Source organism: Canis lupus, chromosome 29, assembly GCF_011100685.1.
Source record: "Canis lupus familiaris isolate Mischka breed German Shepherd chromosome 29, alternate assembly UU_Cfam_GSD_1.0, whole genome shotgun sequence".
Classification (NCBI taxonomy): domain Eukaryota; kingdom Metazoa; phylum Chordata; class Mammalia; order Carnivora; family Canidae; genus Canis; species Canis lupus.
The window spans coordinates 27,331,720-27,357,840 of record NC_049250.1 but is presented as its reverse complement, the minus strand read 5'-3'; the positions used below and the strand labels follow the sequence as shown (position 1 = coordinate 27,357,840).

Genomic DNA, 26,121 nt, shown 5'->3' with positions numbered 1-26,121 from the left:
TGTGTGATTGTGACCAAGTTAGTAAGTCTTGTTTTTATTTGTAAAGTAGTGATAATAATAATATTGGTAGAGGTGGTGATAATGGTGCTATTTCATAAGGTTACGTAATCCAAACTTAGGTCTGTCTGACACTAAATCTCTTCACACTCTGCTTTACCATCTGCTACTAGGGAGTTTTTTCTAAAATATAGTACTATCAACCCCAAACAGCCTGAATTTGGATGACATGATCTATTCCTATCGTGTCTACTGCTAATCTCTGTCTAACTGCTAATCTCTAACTCCAACATCTTCCAGTTCATTCTGATTTCTACAGAAAGCAATGGACTCATAGGGTCATATCTTAAAAAATATTAGAAGAAAAAATATTCTCTGAGAATCTCATTGATATTCTTGGTACAGGAAAACAAATTACAAGTACTTTGATTGTAATGGGCAACATTTTTTGAATGCTCAATATATATTTCATACTGGGCACTTTAGACACATTATGTCACACATTCTTCAGGGTTGTTGAATTTCGTTGTGCAAGTCATCCACTCTATGAGGGCACCCTACCAAAAGGCATTATTTTTATCATAGATATCACACCACATTTATGTCAATTTGCCATCAGATGACTATACAATGGCTTATTTTAACAAAATCAAAATATTACACATTTCTTAGATTAATACAGAGTGAAGGGATGAAGAAGGGCTGCTTTCTAATAAGCACAAATAACTGTCAGGATTTGAAGTGGTAACGGGAATCTTTATCATTGTCTTTATCATCTTCATCTTTATTATTTTTCAGTTATCCCCTTTTCACATTTAAGAAAACTGGTATCAGGGCAGTTAAATGACTTGCACAACATTTTACAGATATAGCAAGTGGCAGAACTATGATTTGAATTCAGGTCCGTATGTTTCAGCTCAACACCACCTGCACGTCTCCTATGGCAACTAGTGTAGTGCTTAGTATGTATACTTGCTCCAGGGATACTAAAATGGTAAGGGTCAAGATTCTGAGTAAAAATAAAATTTGAAAAATGATGCAAGCCATCAGACAGTTGAATAAGGAAAACTTGGCTTTAGGCTTTCTGCGATTCTGATTTCATCTCTTTTTCCTGTGTCTACCTATTTCTAGGGCAATGTTGACTTTAGATATAACATGTGGAAACTTTCTCTTGAGGAGAAATTAAACTTCAGAAAATTGAAAGCATATTGACTCAGTGAGGGAATCTGGGCACTGGTCATCTTCTAAACCTTCTTACCAGGGTTGAGGCAGAGGACTATTGTGCATTTTCCAGGACAGGGGTGTCTCTGGAACTTTGATTGATGACATGTTGGGAAATGATATGAACAGCTTGTGTTTACAGCCTCAATGTTATCACATGAATAATACAGCTAAGCATATCCAATAAATCAAATGTCCTGAAAGGTCACATGCAAACATGGAATGACACGACCCCAAGACCCAATCAGTTCAAGCAATATGGAATCCTGGCCAAGAAGTACATCATGTTTTCCTGGTTTGACCTCTTGCCTCTTCTGGATGAGATTAAAATATAATAATTCAAAGAATTGAAAAAAGTTATCTTTGCAATGCTGTTAACTTTTGAATCAAAACTGGAATGGTTTGTTACCTTAGCCTTTCACTTTATTTGGAATTTTAGATAAATATTCTAATAAAGCATAGATAAATATCTAATAAAAGATAATGACTGTGATATCTCTTCAGTAATAGTAGATAACTATGATAATCAGAAAATATGGCCCAGGCAAAATTATGAAGAGGATGATGTTTTTCCTGGTATCTTCAGCTATCTGATTCTTTCCATATGTTAAGAGTATTCCTTATTGTTCCTCTCAGATATTCATGGAGGAGAGCACTCTGGCTGTGATACTGCTTGATTCCATTAGATATTATTCAGCTAACTTGACTGTATGGTGAGTGTATATCTTGGCAGATGCTGACATATAGATAGGCAGCTAATTCAAAGAGAGGCATAGAAAAGTTCCCTGGCTTTGAGGGAATAAGAAAGAGAGTGGTAAAGGCCAGTGATTTATAGTCTGACATAGAATCCAAGTACCTGTGAAATTTTCATTTCTTTGTTTTTGCTTTTATTTAATTAAATATAGGTTTCCCTTCTCCAAATAATTTTGGGAAGATGAGAGGAGGCCTGACACTCTACCATTCAATCAATGGTATTACAAATCCAATTTGGGAACCAGTGGTATAAATTGCTCTGGTGTATGATCTAGTAATATCTATCAAGGTTTAAAGTACACACACCAGTCATACAGAGTATAGAAAAAAGCTAAAGAGATGAAATGAACTGCTATAATATATAACATTCTGACATTTGAGAAAAGGACAATACAGCACAGAGATAATGCAAGTTCATGATGTAGAGAACTCAACAAATTAAATAAGGAAAGGGTTTTCAGAGTCATTTGATTAAAATTGTCTGATAAGACTAGATCGATCAATGAAAAGACTCGATATACAAAGACAAATTAATTCAGAATTATAGAAACTAAGACATATTCTAGATAAGTTATTGAATTCAAAGAATAAAGAAAAGATTCTTCATTCACCTGGTCAAAAAGTAAATACCACCCATTATGGGAGAATATCTAGGTGACTTCATTTCTTTCCCATAGCAACCTTCAATACAGCAGTGTCTACAAAGTACTGAGGGATAAAAAGTTTATTGTATTCACTCCAGTCATTTTTCTTTTTCTTTTTTTTTTTTAATATTTTTAATGTGTTCATTAGAGAGAGAGAGAGAGAGAAAGGATGAGCGGGGGAAGGGGAAGCAGCAGAGGGAGAGAGAGAGGCAGACTCCCTTCTGAGCAGGGAAGCCCAACTTGGGGCTCTATCCCAGGACCCCAAGATCATGACCTGAGCCAAAGACAGACGCTCAACCAACTGAACCACTCAGGCACCCATCCCAGTCATTTTTCAAGAATAAATGCCACAAGGGCACCTGGATGGCTTGGTGGCTGAGTGTCTGCCTTTGGCTCAGGTGGTGATCTCGAGGTCTTGGGATCCAGTCCCTCATTCGGCCTTCCTGCAGGGAGCCTGTCTCTTCCTCTGCCTGTATCTCTGCCTTTCTCTCTGTGTCTCTCATGAATAAATAAATAAAATCTTAAAAAAATAAATACACGCCAAGAGAGAGGCTTTCTCAAAGAAGAAAATCATATGGCACCCATAAGTCCCTCTGGAGAAAAAGACAAACAAACCAATCTTGAAATCCAGCCAAATATGAACTAATATTAAAAGACAGAATTTAACATGTAGCAATATGGTAAAATGACTTTAAATATTTAAATTCTTTTGGGAGGTAGTTAATCCACTAAAATATGAAAACAACATTAACTAATGAAAAATTATAGCAGATCAGAATGTGAATGCCATTCATTCATCCAAAGCAAAGATAATACAAGTATCACAGATGGAAATGTAAGCAGGAGGTGAGGGTTGAAATGTAATGATGCTAAGCAGTTCCTCTCTCATCAAGGAAGACAATCAAAGATGTCTGAACTGGAAAAGTATTTTTTGAATGCCATAGTTGATCTAATATCAGTACTTTAGATAGTATTTTTGTTCTGAAACTTAGAGAGATATTGTAGAGTCACATATATTTTGTAATGAAATATATTAATTACTAAGAAGACTGGTAATGTTTTTGTTAAATTTAACAAAAATTTAACTATTTTTTTAAAAGATTTTATTTATTCATGAGAGACAGAGAGAGGGGCAGAGACATAGGCAGAGGGAACAGCAGACTTCCCACAGGGGGCCTGATATGGGACTTGATGCAGGACTCAATCCCAGGACCCTGGGATCACGCCCTGAGCCGAGGGCAGACTCTCAACCACTGAGCCACCCAGGCGTCCCACTTCTATGTAATATTTTTCTCCAGCTTAGAAATATGATTTTTGTAGAACTGCCAAAGAAATATGATCAGATATATTATTTTAAATAAAAAAATGTAACTGCATTTTTCCTTAGAAAACTGCTTAGAAATTAATTATTAAGCTACTAAAGAGGCAGAGGTAGAAGAGGAAGAAAGCCTCATGTGGGACTCAATCCCAGGACCCTGGGATCATGACCTGAGCAGAAAATAGACACTTAACCACTAAGCCACCCAGATGACCCTAACATTTAATTATTCTTAATGTTTAAAATATATAGATTAGATGACCTCATTGTTTTAGAGTCATTTCTCTATTGTTATGGATCTATGTATTTATATACCTGTTATTCCACATTTGTGTATATGTGTATGTAGGCATACATTTATATATGCACATGCGTATATTTATGTATGTACACACACAGGTACATATATATATACACACATGCACACACAGACACATATACAAAGACAGAGAGAGAGAGACAGCTGTTGACAGTAATAACCACACAATATTAATGCTGAGGGGTGCCTGGGTGGCTCAGTGGTTGAGGGTCTGCCTTTGGCTCAGGGCGTGATCCTGGAGTTCAGGGATCGAGTCCCACATCGGGCTCCTTGCAAGGAGCATGCTTCTCCCTCCACCTATGTCTCTGCTTCTCTCTGTGTCTCTCAGAAATAAATAAATAAATAAATAAATAAATAAATAAATAAATAAATAAAATCTAAAAAAAAAATAAACAAAAGGGAAAAAATAATATTAACACTGAGAGATGCCCAGTCACCTGCCTTCCATGAGAGATGCACTTTCCTAGATCTTGTTGGCCAGATACACAGGTTCCCACTGCACAGAGCCGAACAGTAACAGTGTTATTATTAGGTCATCTGTCTTTATTGGAAAAACTTTGACCTTGTATCTAGAAGGTCTTTCAGCTTCATTTGGCTTTACTAAAACCCCCTAATTTTCCTCAGAAGCTCTTGTGACTAAGACACTTGATCAAATACCCATAAACTCTAATGATAATGAAGTATCTTATTCCTGGTCAGTTTGGCCACCCCTGATTGGTTTAAGGGTGAATATCTACTCACGTTGGGACAATGAGCCTGTCTACAGAAATTTGGAGATTTTCCCATGTTCTTCCGGCTTTAATGGCTAGAACTTTGAATGTAATGTCACAGATTGTGAAGGCTCATTTTCCACCATGGCATCTGAAAAGTTGAGAAAAGTGGAGTGCAGCGAGGAAGAAAAAACCAGATGTTATAGTGGAACAGACACAGAGGTGACTGAACATCTCATTGTGCTCTTGCCTCTCCGTAACTGGATTGCACACCTCTGTTCTCCTAACAATAAATTCTTCTTTCAAGTCAGCTTGAGACAGTTTCTTCTGCCAAATAATCCAAATTATTATATATGAATTAAATTCTTAAGAAAGAGAAACATGTAAGAAACTTTTTATGGCATTTAAACCAATTTAATGAGATCTGTTATAAAAAACATCAGTCACTTCAATTCCTGCTATATTTCAAAATAAAAGTGTTTTTTAAGAAGCAGCTGATTTTTCAACAAATATCCATTGAGTTTACTATGACCCAAGTACTATTCTAGGTACTTGAACAAACAACAAAAAAAAAAGACAAAAATCTTCGTTCTTGAGGCACTTACATTTTGGTGGAAGCATATAGTTTTCCAGGCTCTGGAAAAGTTGAAAAGTAAAATCTTTGGAAAATAAATGGGTTCATTTAGGAGTAACCAATTCAATGTTTCCTAAAATACAGACAACATCTGCATCAAAATATGAAAACCTCTCTCAACACAAGAAGATCAATACTATATATTTTGGAGTTGTAAGATAAACTTGGTAAAATAGAACAGTAAAAAATATTTCAGACACCTGTATTTTAATGTGGTTACTTAATGAAGGAAGTCATGTCTCCATCTTTCAGCTTTTGATAACACATAAGGTAAAAAGAAGCTGTTTGGAAAAGTTCATTTTGAGGGCAAAAAAAAAAATGTGTTCAAGGAATATTTGTAGTATGAATTAATGGAAAGTTTGTGGTATAAAACAGTAAACATCAAAGGTAGGGGTGATATTACTATGTTTTCAACCATTCAAACCATGTCCAAAAATGTAGATTTATTTATTAATTCTCTATTCAGCTTTCACAACAATTTAAGTTTTCTCAATTAAATATATTCTTAGAATTCCTAGTATATATTTTTATTCTGTCACTTATGGTCCTTTTAATTTCATATTCATGGATGCTATTCCTTGATTTATCTCTTTGAAGATTATATACATATTTAAAGTCATTTCCAAATTTCATTTGCTATCAGTGTTTCTCCTGAATTTTAATTTTTTAAATATATTTTTATTGGAGTTCGATTTGCCAACATATAGCATAATACCCAGTGCTCATCCCATCAAGTGCCCCCCTTAGTGCCTGTCACCCAGTCACCCCCATCCCCCGCCCACCTCCCCTTCCACTACCGGTGTTCGTTTCCCAGAGTTAAGGAGTCTCTCATGTTCTGTCTTCCTCTCTGATTTTTCCCACTCATTTTCTCTCCTTTCCTCTCTATTCCCTTTCACTATTTTTCATATTCCCCAAATGAATGAAACCATAAATTGATTGTCCTTCTCCAATTGACTTACTTCCATCAGCAGAATACCCTCCAGTTCCATCCACATTGAAGCAAATGGTGGGTATTCGTTGTTTCTAAAGGCTGAGGAATATTCCATTGTATACATAGACCACATCTTCTTTATGTGTTCATCTTTCGGTGGACACCGAGGCTCCTTCCACAGTTGGGCTATTGTGAACATTGCTGCTATAAGCAATCCAATCATGAAATGGGCAAAAGACATGAACAGAAATTTCACCAAAGAAGACATACACATGGCCAACAAGCACATGAGAAAATGCTCCGCATCACTTGCCATCAGGAAAATACAAATCAAAACCACGATGAGATACCACCTCAAGTGAGAATGGGGAAAATTAACAAGACAGGAAACAACCAATGTTGGAGAGGATGCGGAGAAAGAGGAACCCTCTTACACTGTTGGTGGGAATGTGAACCGGTGCAGCCACTCTGGAAAACTGTGGGGAGGTTCCTCAAAGAGTTAAAAATAGAAATGCCCTGCAACCCAGCAATTGCACTGCTGGAGATTTACCTCAAAAATACAGATGCAGTGAAACAGCAGGACACCTGAATTTTAATTTTGTTCCTCATATTTTTAGAGTGTTTTCAGTTGCCCAGGGCTCTGAGAAAATGGCCTAGTCTTAAACTGGAAGCTTAGGTTCTTTAAGTAAGATGATATGAGATATAATGCAACTATAATCACTGAGTTATAGGATATCCTGGCGCATGTTCTAATCTGAGATCCTATCTCCTACCTCTTTCATTATGTAACCTTCCAAAACTATATCTAGTGTTCAGTTCCATTAAGCAACTCTGGCTCCTGACTTTTGCCATTTTCCTGCATAATAACCAGTTTGCTTCCGCATGTTTCCAGATCTGGAATCCAACAAGCTTATGACTTTTGCCCCCACTTCAATTTGTTTCTGGCCAACAGACATGTTTATCTCATGTTTTAGCATAACTATTTTTTTAATGTTTCTCCTTTCATATTTTATCTATCATTGCTGGAATGGAGGGAGCATCAGAACATGACCTCAACAATGGTAACTTCGTTGGAAATCCCAAAATAAATTTCTCAATGATCTTTCCAGACTCCAAGCCAGGAGAAATAGAATGTATTATTTTGGGCAGTGGGACCATTCCCCCTGAAGTTATATCCTACGATTGAACTGAAATAAAAACAAAACAAAACAAAACAGCATGCTCTGAAATGTTCTGTCACTGGCAATAATGTAACAGAGGCCATTTGTATGATTAGGTAATTTCTAAGCAGTTGTTCTCCTAGAATTCCATAGGGTCAGGCCCCTTGAAAGAGCTCCTGGCACCATCAGGAGAATCATCATTTATTTTATTTTTTTTATAATAAATTTATTTTTTATTGGTGTTCAATTTGCCAACATACAGAATAACACCCAGTGCTCATCCCGTCAAGTGCCCCCCTCAGTGCCCGTCACCCACTCACCCCCACCCCCCGCCCTCCTCCCCTTCCACCACCCCTAGTTCGTTTCCCAGAGTTAGGAGTCTTTATGTTCTGTCTCCCTTTCTGATATTTCCCACACATTTCTTCTCCCTTCCCTTATATTCCCTTTCACTATTATTTATATTCCCCAAATGAATGAGAACATACACTGTTTGTCCTTCTCCGATTGACTTACTTCACTCAGCATAATACCCTCCAGCTCCATCCACATTGAAGCAAATGGTTGGTTTTTGTCATTTCTAATGGCTGAGGAATATTCCATTGTATACATCAAACACATCTTCTTTATCCATTCATCTTTCGATGGACACCGAGGCTCCTTCCACAGTTTGGCTATTGTGGACATTGCTGCTAGAAACATCGGGGTGCAGGTATCCCGGAAAAGAGAATAATCATTTATTCATACACTGTTGTAGGTGATAGAAATAGGAATCATGAATTTTTTTATCTTATAAAATGATTATAAGAAACCTGAAGAGGGGATCTTGGGTGGCTCAGCAGTTTAGCACCTGTCTTCTGTTCAGGGTGTGATCCTGGAGACCCGGGATCGAGTCCCACATCGGGCTCCCTGCATGGAGCCTGCTTCTCCCTCTGCCCGTGTCTCTGCCTCTTCCTCTCTCCCTCCCTCTCTCTGTCTCTCAGGAATATATACATAAAATCTTAAAAAAATAAAAAACAAGAAAAGAAACCTGAAGAAACTTTTTCAGTGTCAAAATATTAACTAGAGGTAGAACTGAAACTAAGTAGGTAGAACTGAAATTGGCTAACAGATCAGAGTTCTTCTCACCATAGCAGGCAGTTTTATTTATTCCTTTTCCTTATATAAGCACAATGAATGTTGAGCATGTAGTGAGATAACCTGGAAAATGCCGTATTATCCTTCTGGGTTAGAATTGATTCATACCAATTTGTTGGTATTGAGGCCAACGTATTTTCGTGGAGTGTACTTTTATTATGCAGAAAACTAAAGACAATGTTGATATTTATTGTTCTTTTATTCAAGTAATTTTGAGATTAAATTTAATTGTGAGATTAAAATGTTTCAGAGTATTGTTCTTGAAAATCACAATTTTGTTATGACTGCAATTGGTTATGATTTTTTTTAGCATCCAGTTTCAGGGTTTTAGAGTTGTATATCTTTATAAAACTTGCTTATTCATATTTTTCAATACATATTTGAAATGTATAAAACTTGCTTATTCATTTTTTCATTTCAAATATGTATTGAGAGCCCCATATGTGGCTATGCTAGGTATCTGATATATAGAGTGAACACATAGTTATATTTCCTGAATTCATAGAGTTGATACTCTAGTGTGGGAAATAGAAAACAAACAAACAAAAATAATTGCAAGATAAATGAAAATTAAAATGACTGCAAGTATTATGAAGGAATGGTAGGTACTAGGGCTTATGTGGAAATAATCAGAAGATTTGACTAAATCAGGAATCCAGGGAAGGATTCTCTGGAGAGAGAGTCTAAAGGTTATGCAGAAGCAAATTCTTTCAGGAGACTGGGGGAAGAACATGCTTAGCAGAGAACAGGATGTGCAAGGTCCTTTGGAAAATAGGTCCATGGGTCCCTCAGTGAATTAAGTAGGCCAGTAAGGCTGGAAAGCATTCAGCAAGGGAAGAGTGGAGTAAATTGAGGCTGGAAGAATAGACAGGGCCAGGTTATGCATGACCTTACAGGCAGGTTAAGAACTTGGATTTTATCTTTAGCATAATATATGGGCTTAAGATAAGTATTTAATGGCTGAGGAATATTCCATTGTATACATATACCACATCTTCTTTATCCATTCATCTTTTGATGGACACCGAGGCTCCTTCCACAGTTTGGCTATTGTGGACATTGCTGCTAGAAACATCGGGGTGCAGGTGTCCCGGCGTTTCACTGCATCTGTATCTTTGGGGTAAATCCCCAGCAGTACAATTGCTGGGTCGTAAGGCAGATCTATTTTTACCTCTTTGAGGAACCTCCACACGGTTTTCCAAAGTGGCTGTACCAGTTCACATTCCCACCAACAGTGCAAGAGGGTTCCCCTTTCTCCACATCCTCTCCAACATTTATTTTTTCCCGTCTTGTTAATTTTCTCCATTATAAAACAAAACAATAATAACAAAAAAGATATGTATTTAAAAGTCATTCTGGCTGCAGGTGAGTATGGGCCATAGATGGAATCAGATAGATCAGTGTTTGGGCTATTGTTTTATACCAGGTAAGAGATAACAGTAAGCTGAATGAGACAGTGGAAATTGGCATGGAAAGAAGTGAATGAATTTAAAAGCTACTTAGAATATGTGAATGATGAATCACTAAATTCTACTCCTGAAACCAATACTATACTATATGTTAACTAACTAGAATTTAAATTAAAACTTGAAATAAAAAATAAATAAAGTGACAATTAAGTAGAAGATTTAAAAAAGCTGTTTAGAAAAGAAAACTAACAGATGATGAGAAAGGATCAGGGTGGTTCGTAGGTCTTCATCTTGCATATCTGACTATATAATGATGTCCTTTGCAGCAATAAGAACCACAGAAGGGGACCTGGTTTCAAGGAGAAGGTCAGATTTTCAATGGTGTCTTATTAGTTTGAGGTGCTTTGGAGACATAGGACAAAAGGGTGGAGCTAGGATAGGCAGAGTAGTAGAGGACCCTAGGCTTGTCTTGTCCTTTGAACACTGCTAAATAAATATAAAATCATTCTGAATACCCATAAAATCAATCTGAGGACCGACAGAACAAACTGAACAACTAGAGGGACAGAAGAGGCCACATTGTGGAAGATAGGAGGTATGGAGACATGATTTGGGGGACGTAAGGATAGTGGGTCCTGTGGAGAGGAGGGAGCCCTGATCATGGAAAAAAGAGATAGATAGATAGATAGATAGATAGATAGATAGAAACAGAGGATTGCATAAGGAAAACACTTCCTCAAAGCTATTGACTGGGAAAACCAGAGGGACTGATTATTGTGAGTTTTTACAAACAGTGGAACTCAAAGATTGGAAGTTTAGAAGTCTGTGCCCTGGCTGGAGTCAAGCCCAGTGGGCACTGCAGTACTCCTGTGGAGAAGTAGAAGCCCGGGAGCTGACAGTGTAATCTGAGGATCATCTAGGACACACTGGGAGGGACTGTTCCCCCTTCTTGAAGTGCTTCTGGGAGAGGTGGCATTGCCTCTCTGGGGACAAAAGAGTGGGCAGGTGCCATTATGTTCCTATGACCCTTAGCATAGGGGCAGAGACACCTGCTGAGGGCAGCTAACCTAGACAGCAGCTTTTTGCTGTGCTTTATTCCAAATTCCAAGCTGCTGCATGTTGGTACAACTGCCCTTCTGGAACAAACCTGCACCAGCCCCACCTTGTCAAGACCCTCCCACAGAGGACCAGTGCAGGTCCACACCATGCCATGTCCCTAAAGTTTGGAATTTTAGAACTCGGCCTGCCTGCCTGCCTGGGATAAAGCACAGGTGCCTGTGTTGCCAGAGGAGCAGACAGCTCAGACACAGACAGGGTGAAGGCAGGGAACTGAGGAATACTGGGGACACACAAGGAGAGATTGTTTTTCTGCAGGGAGGGCTTCCTGGACAGCAGCTAGTGTGAACTCCCCTCTCAGGGATGAGGGAAAGGGCTGGTTCAATTTTCTTCCCTCACCCCTCAGCATAAACTGACTTCAGTAAGCAGCACAATACCAATAGTGGTGGCCTAAACTGCTTATACCAATCTCCACTCCCCTGCACTCTGTAGGTGCTTCTTTACTATGGTCAGTGAGCCTGAGAACCAGAGCAGCCAGCCACTCCCCCAGAAGACAAGTTACAGACCCACCACATGCATGAAGTCTACTGAACAGTGTTGTAAAGCTTCAGCTGTAGTGGAAGTAGCATCAGGTCTCTTTTAACAAGCGGACCAGAATACACCTAGTTAAAACTCGTCACACTCTGGTCAGGCCTGAACAGTTCCCAATACAGGCAAGAGGAAACTGCAGAGAACTGACCTGAGAGAAAGAGCAGTCAAAACACAGCAGCAAAATGTATACAGCATACACTAGAAACACTTCCTGAAGTACCAAGGCATGAACAGTATATGACCCCTTCTTAATAAAGCAATACTCTCAGGATCAAGAAACATAACAAGCTTTCCTAACACACAGAAGAAGACAGACACCTAGACAAAATGCCAAGATGGAGGAATTTATCCCAAAAGAAAAAGACAAGAAAAAGCCATATCCAGGGATCTAAATGAAATAGATATAAGTAATATGCCTGATTCAGAATTTAAAATAACCATCATAAAGATACTAGCTGGGCTTGAGAAAAGCATAGAAGACACCAGGGAGTCCCTTATTACAGAGATAAAAGACATAAAAATTAGGAAGAAATAAAAAATGCTATCACTTAGATGTGAAACCAAGTAGATATAATGACCACAAGCCTGGAAGAAATAGAAGAACAAATAAGTGATATAGGAGATAAAATTATGGAGGGTTGCTTGGGTAGCTCAGCTCATTAAGTGTCTGATTCTTGATTTTCTTTCATGTCATGATGTCAGGGTTGTGAGATCAAGCCCTGTGTTAGGCTCCACACTAAGCATGAAGTCTGCTTAAGATTCTCTCCCCCTCTCCTTCTGCCCCTCCCGCCCTGCTCACATGCAGTCTCTCTCTCTAAAGAAAAAAAAAAGAGAAGATAAAATTATGGAAAATAATGGAGCTGAAAGAAGAGGTAAAGAAAAATATTGGATCACAAATGTAGACTTAGGGAACTCAGCGACTCCATAAAGTGTAATAATATTCATATCATAGGAGTCCTGAAGAAGTGGGGACAAAAGGGGCAGAAGATTTATTTGAAGAAATTACAGCTGAAAATTTCCTTAATCTATGGAAGGAAACAGACATCTAAATCCAGGAGGCCCAGAGAACTTCCATCAAAATCAACAAAAGCAGGCTGACACCAACACACAGGATAGTAAAATTTGCAAAATATAGAGATAAGGGAAACATTCTAAAAGCAGCAAGAGAAAAGAAATCCCTAACACACAAGGGAAGACAAACAAGGTTAGTAGCAGATTTCTCCATAGAAACTTGGCAGGCCAGAAAAAAATGGCATGATATATTCAATGTGATGAATGGGAAAAATATGCAGCCAAGAATACACTATCCAGCAATGCTGTAATTCAGGATAGAGGTAGAGATAAAGAGTTTCCCAGAAAAACAAAAACTAAAGGAGTTTGTGACAACTAAATCAGCCCTGTAGGAAACATTAAAGGAAGCCCTTTGAGTGAGAAAGAGTAAAAGTGACAAAGACTAGAAAGGAACAGAGAAAATCTCCATAAATGACTACTTAGCAGTATAACTAAATTCATATCTATTAATCATCACTCTGAATGTAAATGGACTAAATGCTCCAATCAAAATACATAGGATGTCAGAATGGATAAAAAAAAAGACCCATCCATATGCCGGTTACAAGAGACTCATTGTAGACCTAAAGATACCTGCAGATTGAAAGTGAGGGGATGGAGAACCATTTATCATGCTAATAAACATCCAAAAAATCTGGAGTAGCCATACTTATATATCAGACAAACCATATTTTAAACCAAAGATTGTAACAAGAGATGAAGAAGGGTGGCACTATATTATAATAAAAGAGTCTATCCAACAAGAAGATAAAGCAATTGTAAATATTTATGCCCCCGACTTGGAAGCACCCAAAGCATAAAATGATTAATAGCAAACATAAAGGAACTCATTGATAATACAATAATATTAGGGGACTTTAACACCCCATTTATGGCAATGGACAGATCATTTAATCAGGAAATCAACAAGGAAACAATGGCTTTGAGTGACACACTGGACTGGATAGACTTAACAGATACATTCAGAATATTTCATCCTAAAGCAGCGGAATATAAATTTTTTTTGAGTGCCCATGGAATATTCTCCAGAAGAGATCACATACTGGGCCACAAATTAGGCCTCAACAAAGACAAAAAGGTTGAGATCATACCATACATATTTTCATACCACAATACTCTGAAACTTAAAGTTAGCCATAAAAAAATTTTGGAAAGATCACAAATACATGGAGTTTAAAGAAAATCCTACTAAAGAATGAATGGGTCAACCAGGAAATTAAAGAAAAAAAAAACAATAAATGGAAGCAAGTGATAATGAAAACATGATGGTCCCAAACCTTTAGGATGCAGCAAAAGTGGTCATGAGAGGGAAGTATATAGCACAACAGGCTATAAGAAAAAGAAGAAAAATTTCAAATACACAACCTAACCTTACACCTAAAGGAGCTAGAAAAAGAACAACAAATGAAGCCAAAGTCAGCAGAAGAGAAATAAGAAAGATTAGAGCAGAAATAAATGATACAGAAACAAACAAACAACAGCAAAAGATCAATGAAACCAGGAGTTTGTTCTTTGAGATAATTAATAAAATTAATAACCCCCTACCCAGACTCATCAATTGAAAAGAGAAAAGACACAAATAAAATCATGAATTAAAGAGAAGAAATCACAACAAACACCACAAAAATACAAACAATTATAAAAGAATATTATGAAAGAAATTATATGTCAACAAATTGGGCAATCTGGTAGAAATGGGCAAATTCCTAGAAACATATAAACTACCAAAACCTAAACAGGAAGAAATAGAAAACTTGAACAGACTGATAACCAAAGAAACTAAATCAGTAGTCAAAAATCTTCCAACAAACAAAACTACAGGGCCAGATGGTTTCTCGTTGGTAGAATTCCCAAACATTTAGAGAAGAATTAATACCTACACTTCTCAAACTGTTCCAGAAAAATAGAAATGGAAGGAAAATGTCCAAACTTATTCTGTGAAGCCAGCAATACCTTGATCTCAAAATTAGACAAAGACCTCACTAAAAAGGAGAATTATAGGCCAATATCTCTTATAAATGGGTACAAATTTTTCAATAAAATACTAGCAAATTGAATCCAACAGTACATTAAAAAGAATTATTCACCACAATTAGGTGGTATTTATTCCTGGGCTGCAAGGGTGGTTCAATATTCACAAATCAATCAACATGATATACCACATTAATAAAAGAAATGGTAAGAACCATATGATGTCCTCAATAGATGAAGAAAAAAGCATTTGACAAAGTACAGCATCCATTCTTGATAAAAATCCTCAACAAAGTAAGGATAGAGGGAACATACCTCAACATCATAAAGGCCATGTACAAAAGACCCACAATTAATATCATCCTCAATGGGGAAAAACTGAGAGCTTTTCCTCTATGGTCAGGATCAAGACAGTGATGGCCACTGTCACCATTTTTATACAACTTAGTACTGGAAGTCCTAGACTTAGCAGTAAGACAGCAAAAAAGAAATAAAAGGCGTCCAAATCACCAAGGAAGAGATTAAACTTGCACTATTTGCAGATGATACGATAGTCTATACAGAAAACTTAAAAGACTCCACCAAAAAATTACCGGAACTGATACATGAATTGAATAGCCACAAGATACAAAATCAATGTACACATATCTGTTGTATTTCTGTACACCAATAATGAAGCAGTAGAAAGAGAAATCAAGAAATAAATCTCATTTACGATTGTACAAAAAACCTTAAGATATTTAGGAATAAACCTAACCAAAGAGGTAAGAGATCTATACTCTGAAAACCATAAAACACTTATGGAAGAAATTGAAGATGACACAAAGAAATGGAAACATCCCATACTCATGGACTAGAAGAATAAATATTGTGAAAGTGTCTATGCTACTCAAAGCAATCTACACATTTAATGCAAAGCCTAGCAAAGTACCAGCAGCATTTTTCACAGAGCTAGAACAAAAAATTCTAAAATTTGCATGGAACCACATGCAAAAGACCCCAAATAGCTAAAGCAATCTTGAAAAAGAAAAGCAAAGCTGAAGGCATCACAATTCAGGACTTCAAGTTATACTACAAAACTGTAGTCATCAAGACAGTATGGTACCAGCAAAAAAACAGACACAGAGATCAATGGAATAGAATGGAAAACCCAGAAATGGACCCACAACTAAGTGGTCAACTTAAGTGGTTGTCAGCTTAAGTGGTTAACTAAGTGGTTAATCTTCAACAAAGCAGGAAGGAATATCCATAGGAAAAAAGACAGTGTCTTCAACAAATGGTGCTAAGAAAACTGGACGGCCACATGCAAAAAAATGAAAATGGACCACTTTCTTACAACATGCCTAAAAATAAATTCAAAATGGATTGAAGACCTAAATATGACACAAGAATACATCAAAATCCTAGAGAAGAACACAGGCAGTAACCTTTTTGACATCAGTTGTAGCAACTTCTTACTAGATACATCTCCAGAGGCAAGAAGAACAAAAGCAAAAATGAGCTATTGAGACTACATAAAGATAAAAAGCTTCTGCACAGCAAAGGAAACAGTCAACAAACCTAAAAGGTAACCTTCAGAAAGGGGGAAGATATTTGCAAATGACATATCTAATAAAGTTCTAGTATCCAAAATCTATAAAGAGCTTATCAAACTCAAACTTCAAATCCAAATAATCCAGTAAAGAAATTGAATCAGTATCTCATATACTCTATATATGGAATATTGCTCAGCCATACAAAAGGATGGAATCTTGCCATTTGCAGCTACAGTGTATTATGCTAAGCAAAATAAGTCAGTCAGAGAAAGACAAATACCATATGATTTTAATCATATATGGAATTTAAGAAATGAAACAGACTAATACAAGGGAAAATAAAAAGAGAGAGAGGCAAGCCATAATACATATTCTGAACTATAGAGAACAAACTGAGTGTTGCTGGAGGTGAGCTGATGGGGAATATAGGTCAAATGGGTGATGGATATTAAAAGGAGGATGCTTGTGATGAGCACTGGGTATTATACAAAAGTGACAAATCACCAAAAATTCTACACCTGAAACTAATATTACACTGTATGTTAACTAACTAGAATTTAAATAAAAACTTGAGATATATAAACAAAAAACAAGAGGACATCTGACATGAAATGCCAGATAGGTGATTGGATAAAAAGACTTGGGACTCAGAGGATAGTTCTGGACTAGAGATATAACTTTGTGAGTTACTGCCATACAGTGGTGGATGGAACACATTAGATCACCCAGGGGAAAATTATAGAGTGAGAAGAGAAGAAAGTCCAGGCCTGACTGGTGACCTACCAAATTTAGTGTTTGGGTAGAGAATGAGGAATCAACAGAGGAGACTTGAGCAATCTGGGAGAGTAAAAGGAGCAAGGGGCCACAGGGCAAAGTCTTGTGCAGAGTGTGTCTATACTGTTAATAGCTACTGAGACTATAAAAAAGAACACTGAAAATATCCATTAGATGTACCAATCGGGAGATCACTTGTGACCTTAGTTTGTTGCTATAAGAATTGGAGCCAGATCAGAAAAAGTTAACAATAAAGCTGACGGTGAGGAAGTGTTCACTGGAGAAACAGACCAGTCTTTTAGAATTTTGTTTTGAAAAAGAAGGTAGAGAAAAAGCTCTGTCCAAAGGAACATTTGAACTATATGGATGGAAGAGACTTGTGCATGTTTAAAAGCTGGAAGTAAGATCAATTTGAGAGGATGTATTTATACTATTGAGTAAATCCTTATTGCCTTTTGACATTTTACGAATCCTCATTGTGTCATATTAAATAAAAGTAATAAAACTCATTTTCTGTAAGGCATTACACTCTTAAAAATGCTTGCATTCATGATCTTGTTTTTATTCTCACAGTAATGCTGTTAGTTAATATTATTTTTGTCTCATAGCACAGACCATTACTGTTCTCTTCAATCTTGGGTCCTCCGTGCATACAGAGCACCTGAAAACAGTAAACATACAATATGTATTTATTGAGTAGATGACATAATGTTCATCGTCTACATGAGAAAACAAAGCCAATTGGAGATTAAGTTCTTGGCTAAATTGACAGTTGTTAGGGACGATGTTGGGTCTTCAGACTCCAAGTTTAGTGTTCTTTCCATCTTAGACTTGCAAAGATATTAGAGAGAAAACTAATTTGTAATAGATCTCTTGGTTGGGTGTTTTGTAGTTAATTTTCTAGAGAAAATATTTCTGTAATACTTAAAAGAATGGCATTTGAAAGCAAAGCCCACCAACTGTTCTCCATCTTTTAAAAACTTGCCCAGATAATTAACTTGTGGCCAACTCTTAAGAGACAAACAGGAAGCCAGTCATTGCTTTGTGAAGTATAAATACTATGAAGCAGATGCATTTTAAGTTCGATTCTAGTAAAATTCCTCATAATTGGCCAGCAAATCCAATACAGGGGAAGTAATAATTGAGGGGTAACAACTAACATAACACTTTTTAGATATTTTCTATGATGTCTACTTATTCGTAGGTGGTATGAAATGAACACATTTTTTTTTCCATTATGATTATAATACAGTAACAGAGAAAGAGAGAATGAGACATGGGAACAAGATATTTTAGATATCCAGTCTTGGATCCATATTTAGGCCCAAGTTATCAAACAATTGAATATTAATCTGTAAAAATCTTATGGTACTTCATGTATTCTGCCTTGAATAATATTATTGAACCAAATATCCACTGGTCTGAGTGCAAATTGTAAAGGGTAATTAAATTAAATTTATCAAAATACTTTATCTATATTACTTAATTAAATTTCAGGAACTACTGCATGAATATAGTATGTACTACTGCAAGGCATGTAACTCCAAACAGCATGCATTTTCTTCCCTCAGTCCTCCCCATTTCTGAATATTGCTTCTCCCCAAAATTCATTTTCAAATCATTTAACTGTTTCTTTTGGTGTTTGACTCCATATTTATAAATAGTATATCTATTAATATGCTGCTGTTTAAAATCATATAAATTATCTTTCAGCCTTGTTGTTACTTTTAAGAGTTCTAATGTCATTCTCATTTCAGTCCTTTACATTTGACTTCAATTTTGACTTGTTTCTGGAAACACTCCAAACTTTTGAAGGCATTCTATTTTATTTATTTTATTTATTTTATTTTTTATATTTTTTTAAATAATAAATTTATTTTTTATTGGTATTCAATTTGCCAACATACAGAATAACACCCAGTGCTCATCCCATCAAGTGCCCACCTCAGTGCCCGCCACCCAGTCACCCCCACTCCCCACCCTCCTCCCCTTCCACCACCCCTAGTTCGTTTCCCAGAGTTAGGAGTCTTCCATGTTCTGTCTGAAGGCATTCTATTTTAAATAGAGATTAGCTTTCTATCATGAAAGGCAAGGAGTTAGTTTTCATATATTCTCTTCAAAAGTTTTCTCCTCCACCCTCATCATTTTTCAGATACAGTTTTATATATGTCTGTCTGTATGTGTATGCATATATATATAACTATATAAATTCCTTTCTTATTATCTGTAGTTAATAATTTCTATTTCTTCTCCTTTTCCTCCTTCTTCCTCTTCTTTTTCTTTCTTTTTTATATGCTTCTCTACTTCCTCCTCTCCTTCTTCTTTAGCTTGCTTATGCATTCCTATTTTACCCACAATCTACAAATCAAACACACCAGGTAATGTAATGTCTGTTTTGTACTTTATCTTGGGAACAACCCAATTCCAGTGTTTTGCTCCATTTTATACTGGCTGTGCTCTTGTGCTCCTGTAGTCTGCCAGGGGAAGGGCATCGCCACAGAAATGCTCCAGAGTAAGAACATAGGTGCATAGGTGCAGAAGACCTAACCTAACCCACAGTCTGGAGCCAAACCTAGCCCAAGAATATAAATGCTACAAGCACACAGAGACAAAGGATATACTTAAGAGAGGGAAAGAGAGAGAGAAGAAAAAAGAAAAAAAAAAAACTAGACAAAGTAGATTAAATTTCCACAAATTCTGGAAAGATGGACAGTTTGTGCTGTCTTTTGATGAGGAGCTATTCCATTCATCATTTTATGTAGGATAACTACAGTACATGGACTTTTAAAAAATATTGTACAAAAAGAGAATGTGTGCCTATGTGGGAATGCACACACTGGTTCCCCAAAGAAATGGAGTGTAATGGAAAGCTTTATTTTATTTCACTTTTTGTTATACTTAGAGTGCCATAATTCAATAAATAATTGTTGCATCACCAGAATAAAACCCACAGAAAATTAGGAGTTGCATCGTTACACATGTTACTTCTTTCCAACGAAATCTTATTTGATAATGTTTTTCTAAATTTCTCTGAAAAGCTAGATATCATGGCACTGTTAAAGTGTATATTATATATGATGTAACAAATGAGGCAATTAATTTGGATTTGTTTCCACAGAATAAGCTGTTTGATATTTCTGTACTCTTTATGGCAGATTAGTTTTGATCATGGCAGATTATTATATTCTTTCTGAGTCATTAAAAGCTATTACCGACGTGTACCAAACTGTGTTTTAAAGTGTTGTCATTATGTTTAAAACGTATAATTTGTAGATAAAAGTAAAAGCATGAAGCTTGTCAAATATTCTTTTATTTCATATTGCAAAAAGTAAGAAAATTCCTCACTTCAATGTTGAATTATTGTAGGCAGAGAAGTCAGTAGAAAAAATGATATTAAAAAAGGAAATATTATCTCAATGTTTGCAAAGAAACTGTGATAAAATTTACTAGTATTTTTCATATCTGATTATTCTCTCCTTCCAGACCTCCTTGCAGTTAGGCAGGGTCATATGACTAGTTCTAGCCAGTGAGATGCAAGTGAAATCCACGCATTTTATTTCCAGTTGAAGCTTTTTAGAACAAGTAAGTCACTTCCATAATCTCTATTCCTCTCTGACAGGGACATGGAAGCAGTTTATTGAAATGGCAGAACTCAACAAATACGCAGAGTGACTACTCTGGAAAGACAGTTGACTGATATCAGACTTGTGCATGTGAGAAATAGATTTTGTTCAGGACTTTTTTGCTATAGCTAGTGACTAAAACAGGCATGTCTTGTTGTACAAAATCTATGTATAAATTTTAACTTTATTAAATGGAAACATACTTTGTTAGGATGTACTCACTATTTAAAAGTATCCCAAGGTAAATGTTCCTTTAATTAAACAACTATTTAAGTATAAATAAAAACCACTTAATTTACATGATCTTTAACTGATTAATCAGATCATAAAGTTATATGATTAAATAATTGAGAGCTTATGAGTGAATTTTAGTCTTCATTGTTCAATAAAGATTGGATGTGTGTATGTGTGTCAAGAGAAAGGCAAATAACTTATATATAGTAGGATATTTTGAGCTGTTAAATTAGGTCACACATATGAGAATAATTTTTAAGTTGGAGGGATTATAAAATATAGAGAAATCAGTAGAATCATTATCAATACCATTAAAATCTTGCTTTATTGAGAGTCTCAGAGTTGGCCATACACTTAGGAGGGGGTCTACATATATTACTCTGCTAGATAATATAATAAGCTGGTAATTCAGTCAATCAACTAAAGTTGTTTGTACTACCTGATACTGAGCAATTTATTTAACTGATTTGCACGTTAATTGATAGTTAATTACCTTGACTGATACAGTAAGTTGTTTTGGTTTCATGTAGACAGTCTTAGACAGTTACAAATTATTATCTGAGAAGCTTATCCTCCAAACATAAAGTCAGGGACTCCAAAGGTACTATAGAAACTGGCAGTGACTCTGAGTCATGTGTGTATTTGTGTGTGTGTGTATGCTCATGAGTACATGTTCACAGTTTTTAATATTGCATTTTTTAGACACCCTGATATTATTCTAATCTGACTAATATGACAGCAACTTCAAGACTTTAAGCAACTTACCAAATTTTGCAGAAGTAAAATGTGCTAAACCTAGGGCACTGACTCTTACCTTCTGAGTTCAAGGCCAGGACCCTGTCCATCAGACCACAGCTTCCTTTAGAGAAACAGAACCAAAAAAGCTCAATATTGTAAGGCATTTTTTTAAAAAAGTTACATTTTACTCTATGGTTTATCTGGAATTATTATCATGCTTAATGTGTGAGAAAAACCTAAATTCATATTCTCTACACTACAATCCAATAGTTTTCATTCTGATTACATAAAAATATTCCTTACTTTCCTGTCTTTCTAAATTTCTATCCTCATTTTTAAGCAGAAGAAGGGAAAGTTAATTATGAGCATTCACTAATAAACGTTACTATAATGAGATACTAGCAGGAGGATCAGAATTCCTTGTATTTCTTCCCTGTCTATTCATATGACCTTAATGTCATCCTTGTTCTGAAATTCTTGCTGTTGAAGAATTGTGTTTATCTCCATAATCTGTCTTTAAAATTTGTAATAAATTCCTCAAATCTTAAAGAAGCAGCTTAGAAACATGGATTTTAGACTTGAGACATTGATTTGAATGCTAATTTTACCATTAATTAGCTGAGTGAACTTGGACATGTTTCTTAATCAAGCTGATCCTTAGTTTCCTCATTTCTATGGTGGAGTTAAAATGTCTGCTTCATAAATAGAATTAATCGATATAATGTACATAAAGCAGATCAATTAATATAGATGAAAATTACATTGCTTGCTTTCAGCGACCTTAAAATCTACTTTTAGAAGGTAGCTTATTTATAGTACAGACTAAAGGTAATACCAAGTAATGTATATTACAGACACTGGAGTCAAATAAACCTGGGTTTTAATGTTGCTTCTACCACATACAGTTCAGTATTTTTATCTGTAAATTGGGATCATTATAGAATGAACCTTATGAAGTTGCAAAGAAGATTAAATAAAATAATTTATGGAAAGTACTTAGAGGTACCTATAGGTACTGGAGAATTGAGCTGGTTTTCCCATGTGAAATGCTACAGGGAAAAGAGAAATCCCTGGGAAGGGGGCGAGTGAGAGTGGCACAGGCCAAGCCTAAATAGCAATGAAAGCATAGATCCTACAAGGTCAGGGACTATACCATTCACTTTGCTCCACATCGCTGGTCTATGGCCCCATAGTTGTTACACATCACCCAGCCAACACCTATCTATGAAGTAAATTAATACAACAGGTGTTCTTCTAGACATTGCATAAAATGTGATATCAGAGGCATGAAAATGATGAAATATGTTTTGAAATATATTCAAAGTCAAAATCACCCACCAAAATGCATTTACACAGAAGAGGAAGAGGTCCTTGAAGGAATAGAACGTTGGCATTTTCAAAGAGAAAAAAAAAGTAAAATAATTATTTGTTCTTACAAAATATTATTTCTCTCTCTCAGAGATGTTGTCTTCATTGGCATCAATTGGTAGCCGAGAAAGACAACGCACTGGTTTGGCTTTGTAGATACTTGTTATTACCAGTTGGGTAACGTAGCTGCATTGTAATTCCATTGTTGGAAACACCTACAGACAATCTTTCCTTTATAGGATAATCAGGGACTTGGGTTGTTTATACAATGAATCACCTAAATAGAAATGGCAAGCAATTTGAAAGAAACAGAATTTGTTCTCTATTTCAGAGTAAAATCTTCACCACCCATCCCCCACTCCTGACTTTCTATCTGTATGTGAAAATCTCTCTGCATCAGCCAATAACAAGGTAAATACTCATTCAGACTCTCTTCACTTTCTTCACACAGATCTATTTCATCCTGAATTCGAGGACTCAAATACATAGCTAAAGACATAGAGTATTAAATAAAATTTGTCCTACCATCTTAGCTCAGACTTCTGGAGTTTTAGGACTATCAAAGGACAGTAATAATCATAATTAATATTTATTGAAATCCTAAAATAACATTATGCATATGTGTGTGTGTGTTTTGTATGGATACTATTTTGTTCTTACAACAGTTCCACTAACTTGTTAAAACAAGTGTTATAACTATTTACAAAAGAAGAAAGAAAATCACAATGTTTTGGTGAGTTTCTCAAGGCTGGTCACGTATTGAGTGTGGACCCAGATGTGAACCTTGGCTCTAGGGTCCACCTGCTTTCTACTAGATGCTGCCACATAATAGTCCAAAATAATACAGACTTTAAAAGCCACAAAATTAATTAACATCTCTTCTCTTACTGTGGGAAACAGACATAATGGATATGAAGGTGCCCATCTGATTGCTCAGTAGGCCATGGTGAGCCCAGAGTCTTGCATAAACTCTGGGCCTGGGGTCTAGTCAGCAGAAACTATCAAGAAATGGTTTAACCAGACAAGGGCAGTGATGCAGATGTAAGAAAGTGAGTACTGAGAAGAGAGCAACAGGAACACCAAGCTGTCCCATCAAATAATCCAGAAATAGACCCTCTTACTATATTTTATCTGGATCTCAGTTCAAAGTCATTGTCCACTGCCACTGTCGAGAAATCTCAACAGAAGCGCTTTATTACCGTAAGCTCCATTTAAAATATTAACAACATCCTTAATTTTAGAAAAGTGCTCAAGCCACACGCTGTCTTCTAACTCACTAATTTCTAGTTAAACTGAACATTTAAATGTCAAGTTAAGTCTTCCCTGATCTGATTCTCTCATTTACTGTGATGAACTAGGCTTCTTTAAATTTCATAAGTGTTATTCACCAACTTTATTCTTTGCTTTGGCCTTCCTAAGTTTCTCAGATCGGAGTGTTGAGTAACCTCCAGCCTGCTCTTGTTATACTCATTTGTGAAGTAAAGAATATATGGATGAAAAACTCTAGGTCTGCCACATACACGGGCTTAGAATTGAGTCAGCTTGTCCATAAAAACATGTGGGATCCAAGAATAGGCCCTGGCACTATGTCTCCCTTCTTCATTGTACCAGTTGGTATATAATAAGTCATCCCTAAACTTAGTGGCTTGTCACAGCTATTTATTAATTTATAATTCTGTAGATTAACAACTGGGCTTGGATTAACTGAATGGTAATCTGCTGGTCTCATCTGGCTTCAGTCATGTACCTACATTTAGTTGACAGCATTGGCCTCATTTACTATCAGTCTGGCAATTGACTGTTCCATGGCTGCAGGCTGGCTTACCATTGAATGGATACCTAAATTCTCTTCCTTTCACTCACCAAGCAGGCTAGCTTCTGTGGTGATCGTGGAGTTCCAGATACAGCAAAAGAGCAAGATTCAATGCACAAAAAATTTTAAAGGCTCTTCTTGCATCATAATCCAATGCAGTGAGCCACACAGCCAGCTCAGATTCAAGATGTGGATTACACACTCCCTATCTTCTAATGGTAGAACTTGCAATGTCATATTGCAAGAATGTAGATGTAAGGCCAAAATTTATTTATTTTACATTCTTCCATAGCCAGTCCTCTGGTCACACACTAAATGTTAACATTATCCCCATTTGCAAAATATACTCATCTAGGACACTTAAAAGACTTATCCAATTAAGGCACTACATTCAAAAGTCAATAATATGATCTTGTAATTTTCTACATAACCAAATAAAGTTTCTTAGGTAGATATACAGAAGGTGATACTACAGCCGAAATGCCTAGTGATCACCCTCTTTTGAGTTAAGAAGAATGTACCCAGTCTACTTTATTACAGGTTAAAGGTTGTGCTTTTTCCACCATTACAGAATCATTCACGCAGAATCATTTAAGTCAGACCAATTGCCTGCCAACTAGAATGACTGAGACTGACTGATCTGAGCAGAAATTACAGTCTATAATGTTTTTTTCTGCTTCATGTGCAGAAACAGCCTCCAGCTGGATCTGGTTGAGCCAGACTAAATTGCATTTGATTCATTGACTTTGCTGCAATTGGTCTGTATAACAGTATGGCAGAGATCCAGCATTGCAATCCTTTTGTTCATGGCATTAAAATGGTATGTAGTAAGTTAGACTGAGTCTTTTGGAATCATTTTTATTTGCTCATATAAAAATTATAAGACTTTGAAATCTTACAAATACCAACTGTGTATATGCATAGATGCACACACACACACACACACACACACATACATCAAGGAAGTTTGACACTTTCTACACATGTTGAATCATAGCAGCATCTTTAGAGAATGTTTTCTCTAAAGTTCATTTTACTCATTAGTTTATAATATATTAAATGTTGTGATTATTATATGCCATATATTATGCTAGATGCTTTCAAATCATTAGTTCTT

General features: G+C 36.2%; 2 long non-coding RNA genes across 12 annotated transcripts in view; one reads left to right on the top strand and one right to left on the bottom strand.

Moving 5' to 3' along the window:
• Positions 1 to 26,121, top strand: part of LOC102155979 — a 236,219-nt gene that overhangs the window by 31,611 nt on the left and 178,487 nt on the right. For 5 of the 11 annotated variants that reach the window (XR_005381124.1, XR_005381121.1, XR_005381118.1 and 2 more), the window contains 3 exons: positions 1,855 to 1,931; positions 20,848 to 20,941; positions 23,523 to 23,602. The exons of 3 other annotated variants lie outside the window; for them this stretch is intronic. This is a non-coding gene — a long non-coding RNA (uncharacterized LOC102155979). Of the gene's footprint in view, positions 1 to 1,854; positions 1,932 to 20,847; positions 20,942 to 23,522; positions 23,603 to 25,692; positions 25,825 to 26,121 lie in introns of all 11 variants that reach the window. 3 more of the 11 variants (XR_005381122.1, XR_005381119.1, XR_005381123.1) reach the window with 3 other exon arrangements.
• The window catches only part of LOC111093176, a 34,217-nt gene continuing 25,864 nt past the window's right edge, over positions 17,769 to 26,121 (bottom strand). Inside the window, exons 3-4 of the long non-coding RNA XR_005381135.1 lie at positions 21,900 to 21,944; positions 17,769 to 17,889 (exon numbers count right to left, since the gene is read on the bottom strand). This is a non-coding gene — a long non-coding RNA (uncharacterized LOC111093176). The remainder of the gene's footprint in view (positions 17,890 to 21,899; positions 21,945 to 26,121) is intronic.